The sequence below is a fragment of the Struthio camelus genome, chromosome 28 (assembly GCF_040807025.1).
Source record: "Struthio camelus isolate bStrCam1 chromosome 28, bStrCam1.hap1, whole genome shotgun sequence".
In the NCBI taxonomy this organism is placed as follows: Eukaryota; Metazoa; Chordata; class Aves; order Struthioniformes; family Struthionidae; genus Struthio; species Struthio camelus.
In genome coordinates this window covers 5,926,720-5,931,932 of record NC_090969.1, presented here as the reverse complement: position 1 = coordinate 5,931,932, position 5,213 = coordinate 5,926,720, and the positions used below count along the sequence as shown (strand labels likewise).

Genomic DNA, 5,213 nt, shown 5'->3' with positions numbered 1-5,213 from the left:
GATATGGGAGTCTCATTGAAAGCTCCACTTACAACATTGTTGCAGAGCAGTGCAGCACATGCACCAGTTGTGTTGCTTGCAACTCCAGGCGTATGGCTACGTAGATAAAATATTGAGTTTCATGTCATTTGCCTTTCCCACTTTCATTTTCATTTCTGTGCCCTTGAAGCACCTGAGTGCTGTGCTGTCCCAAGGAACCGGATGCTGTTGTCACTAGGGCACCCTACCGGAATCTCGTATGGTTTGCTTAGGCAGAAAACAATCCTGACAACTTGTGTCTAAACTGTTTTCTGAGTCAAGAGATTGCCTTGGAGCCAGCCTTGCCCACGTTCCCCCACACAGAGGCTTATTAGGCAGATCTACAAATTTCCCTAGGAGAATCACTCCAGGGACTTTGAGATGGCTATTTATAGCCTGACTTAAGCGTATGCAGGCGTGTCACGTACAAGGCAGTCAGGATGTGTGCACTAAAAGCCTACCTCCCAACAGTTTGCCACTGCCAAGTGTAGTGGTTACAGTTTTCAGAAGAGAAATCGATTGAGCGTTTCCATGCCTTGACTACAGTGTCAGCTCTTTCTTCATATAGGCCAAAGCTTTACAAATTAGGAAGCTAAATTCCGTCTTGTGTTTCAGTGACTTTAGGAAGACAACTACCTTGATTTCCATCAGCACGCTTCCGTCGACATACAGCCTTCACTTTCTAGCCTGCTGAGAGTTGGCATTAAAGGAAGGGGTTTACAAGATGAAACAAGTTACTCTGCAGCTGATGATGTTTTCCTGACTATGGAAACAAAATTCCTAACTGGATACTGTTTCCATCAAATGCTTTGAAAGTGCATAACTTGGATACTGCTGGTAAACTCCTTCTAAGGCTGAATACTGAAATTCCAGTGTGTCAACAGTTCCTGGCAGGTCCATCTTCTCACAGACGGCTCGAGTAGTTCAAGGCTATGCCCCAGGTCAGGGGTCAGTGCTGGCCCTGGAAACAGTCCTCCCTTTCGTCAGGATCGGAGAAGCCACGTCGCTCTCTGATGTCCAGGAGCCAGGGTGCCAAGTTCCTGCCTTATTTTTTCAGAGAGGATGAGAAAGAAACGGATTTGGGATATAAGAGGTAACATTGGCCTCCTCAAAGAGTTCAAAGCCCTCCAGCCCAAGTAGCACTGCCTCAAACCCTGACACCTTTGAGCCTCTACCTGAAGCCTTTCTTGCAGCTCCTTCAAATAGTGTGACTAATGCTGTCCTGCTATCTGAAACCTTGCCGCTTCTCCCCAAACTAGTGCTGCTTCCACGCAGTCCATCTGCCTCCTCCCATTTCCACTTCATGTCTTCAGCAGCTCACTAAACGCAGCCCACTAGTCAGTCCTCACCCATGTATCTAATCTGTCTCCAGATGGACAGGCAGGAGGACTTGACAGGAAAGCCTGCCATTCCTTCCTAAAAGGATGTCAGTTCCTGGATTTGGTCTCCCCACATTTTTCACAATAGCTGAAGAGAAAGTCTACAGCTGGCAGCAAGAAAAAGGTTTTCTGCATGTCCAGATAACCACTTAAATCTCAACTAGAAAAGCTAGCCTGCTGTTTTCTAGAAGAGAATTTCAAAGCAGCAAATCCTGTGAAGGTTTTTGTTTCATTGCTTTCAGCAATGTTTACGTTGTTGAAACCAAAGAACTTAAAGTCGTAGTTCAGCCTACTGTGGGTTGAGTTTTGCTGACCCAGGATGCATACAGCTAATCGTTAAATCTACAGATAGCACTCCCATAAAGGTCTTTCAAGCAACAAAGTACAAGTGACTCCCACTAGATATACCTGGCCTGCTTAGAAACCACTCAGGCTGGCATGTACAGAGAACACACAGACAACAACCTCCCCAAGCCCACCTTTTTAAACCAGAAGACTGGTTTTAGGGAGTATGCTCCCCTTTTTTATTACAGCAGACACTAAGCCTTCAACCCTGACAAGGCATTGTTTGTATTTGGAATCCACATACGTTTGGCATTTTATCCATTCTTAAGAAACTAGTTTTTTCTACTCCTATAACAGCTCAGTCCTGACAGAAGTTTTGCAAGCACACAAATGTATTGATTCCTCAGGTCTCTTCTCCTGCAAACAGCTGAGTCAGCATTTGTAGTTCTAACACAGCCTCCATTGCCTTGGATGTCACACTTTGAATCTGTCACAGGACTTCTGGATAAGGCAATGGAAGAATGACCATTTCTCTTCTAAAAGCTGAAATTTGGTCAAAGAGACCACCCACATCATCAAAGTGTTCCTCAAGATGAATTCCACACAAGCCACGTGTCAAAGAAAGGTAAAGAAACTCCCATCATTGTCTCTATATGTTTTCTGTTATTCTTTCTGAATAACCTACTGTAGAGCAGAGGCACCGTGGGATTTTACATTAGACTCTTTAGAGTTTGCTCCTAACGCCTCCAAAGAAATCTAACTGCGCTTGAAGAATCCGTTCTAAAAGAGAGCCCACTTAAAGCCATCAGTGCCAACAGATTAAATCTTATGCCAGGGGATTAAACACTGCCCCCATTTAGATTCCATAGGAGAGCAGGGAGGGGAACACTTCACAGTCAGGCAGCTGCTCCTCGTCTTCAGTAATTTCCTCCCTCCCCTGTTCTCTAGTGACACTCACCTTCTGGAAGCTCTGTTAGGGCTCTGCTTCCTATGCCTCTGAAAATGTTCCTCATCATTAGAGGAGGAGGATGGGGAAGTACTGTTGTAGAGTTCATCTTTCCATCTGAAAGCATTGGAAAGGCAACAACAAAAACAAGGTTAAGAACACACTAAGTCCTGCCAAGACTCAAGGGAGCTCTCTCTCAGAATGTCCTGTGAGAGCTATGAACTTTCCAGTCCGTTTTATTCCTCAGGCACGTGATTTCAAAAAGCATTACCTGTTTTCCCTTGTGAGAGCAAAATTCAGTCTTCCTTGGGAAGGGGAAATGTTGAACTATGACTCCTCTGTGTCTCTGCCTTGGTTTTCCTCACAGTGTGCCTCTTTGCCACAGGTAGAGCAGGCAGTGGTGCATGGAGCTTGGAAAGCAGATGCAGATCTATTCAAAGGCAGCACCAGCTGGGTCTAGCAGCCTGCCAGTGGAAAGGCGTGCCTGGACATAAGTTCTCAGTCTTCTTTAACATCCTGGCAGGCTACAAAATAGATGGCGTAAAAAACCAAGTGACAATAGAGATTATCTGATGCCCTACATAACGCGGAAGTACTGACCGAGCTGCATACCCAGTTCTGCCTGTAAGCTAACAGTTGGTTCCAGCTTCTTTATTGACCCTAAGGACAGATGAGCTGCTCTGAATTTGGCATAGAAACAAGAACTGAGTTCCACCTCTGAGTCGAATGAAAAAGTTTTCATGAACCCTTTCTGAATCGTGGAACAGAAGAGACTAAGAATACTGGAAAGCTTCTAAACAGACTCTTCTGCTAAGTCTAACTAAATTACCTACCCGGTTTCCAAAATCCTTGGCTATCCTTGACGATTAAATAGTCTGATGAAGATTTTGAGAAGCGGCTTGTGGCTTCAAGTGCAGAACAAAAAGGATTTCAGGTACAGAATCTCAGCCAATACTTCCTGAATCCTGTCATCCCTGACCTCAGGCGTTGCAGTTTTTGAAATCACTAGCTCTTGAAAGGTATTCTGTCTCCCAAGGAAAAGATCTGGCTTCCTTTGTACCTTCAGACTGTCACAGTTACCATACTACAAGGATTCTGTAATTACCACCCATCTGAAAATCCTTTAAAGCATTTTGGGGAGTTGTGACTGACACTACGACTGATAAAGAAGAACGATCGTTGGCCATACACTTACCGATTAGGTCTTTTGCAGCAAAGGCTTCATGACTGGGCACTTCTAAACGTGCACGTTTGTGTGACTGCAGAAGACCAGCGTGCACACAATATCTTACTTTGTCTGAAAGCAAAGAATTCAGAAGAGTGTTACCAGCGCCTTTAAGATAAATCAGGTTAGCCGTGAGGCAGAACATGCGAGGTGTTTCACCCATCTCTTTTTGGACCACAGGGACGTTTCAAGTGTCTTTTATCAATGCCCAAGTCAAGTGGACTACACACACGCCTGCTTTTTCAGGAGGACTAAAAGTCACCCCAGAGAGAGCGAGGAAGCTGGTTTGGGTACTGTTCTTTGAGGGATACCCAGGCCATTGTTTTAACTCTGTGTGGAGAGCTTTAACTGAAAGCCGGGAAGTTTGATATGGAAACAGTAAAACTCAGTCGGTAACTCTTTGGTAAAAGTAGTGCAGTGAAATGGAAATGGTATTACCCAGCGCAGACTCCGAGTAGGAAACGAAGCTGAATTAGAGAGAGTAGACCTGTGGAAGTCACACTCTGCAAATGTTAGCATTACATCTGCAGTAGACCTCTGATACCCTTTAGACACAGACCAGTGTATCTAAAAAAAGGAAAACAGCAAGGAGTAGGCCAAGTGACAAAGAAATACAGCGTGTGCAGAGACCTGCATCTAGCAAAACCAGGGAACTTGACTTGCAGAATGACAGCAAGAAATTTAAAGAAAAGTAGCGTGGGTGTTTATATGCTTTTCCTTCCTGAAATTATATCCTGCTTGTACACAAGAAATCAGCCCTTCCCAGGAATTGCGCATATAACCTACTTTCCAACGGAGCTTGACAGCATTCAACAGTTTTCCTTGGTCTAAGCTCTTAGGGCATTCAAGAATCTTTGCCATTTTCCGCTTCTCAGTCTTAGCTTTCTTCTGACGACACGATAATTACACTACGCAGACCAACATGCAACTGTTCAAATACTATTGGAAAGTATATCAAATCCAAAATGCACCATACAGGCACCTATGGGTTTTACTCTTGTCATCATGCCAAGGACACGCTAGCCCTGACAACCTGCAAAACCTCAAGAACAATATGGGCAAGACACATTCCAGCAATCAGAAATCAGCACGGAGGAGCACGCATACCGATTTGTCACTAGCCTCAGTGATAACAATGGACAAAACACCCTCCCCTTGCTTAGACAAGAGTCAGCTGCTGGGAAAGCAGTTATTTCTTAAAGTTATTCCTTGTTATTCTGAGAAAATGGGTCAAGGAATTTTTTTCTTACTCTAGCGTGGTAGTAAGTCTTGTAATCTAGTTACAAGGCTGAGCTCTGCCCCAGATGACATGAGCAACAACAGGCAAGTTCCCAACTGGAACATTCCCCAATGAGAAAAA

The 5,213-nt window shown here is 44.5% G+C and overlaps 1 long non-coding RNA gene across 1 annotated transcript; it reads right to left on the bottom strand.

The window, feature by feature from the left end:
* Nucleotides 1-722: 722 nt before the first annotated feature.
* LOC138062596 (uncharacterized) lies at nt 723-4,991 on the bottom strand. Its single transcript, XR_011136545.1, has 4 exons — nt 3,824-4,991; nt 2,900-3,152; nt 2,641-2,745; nt 723-1,062 (listed from the first exon to the last, which is right to left on the bottom strand). It is a non-coding gene; the product is annotated as an uncharacterized lncRNA (long non-coding RNA).
* Between the last annotated feature and the right edge of the window lie 222 nt (nt 4,992-5,213).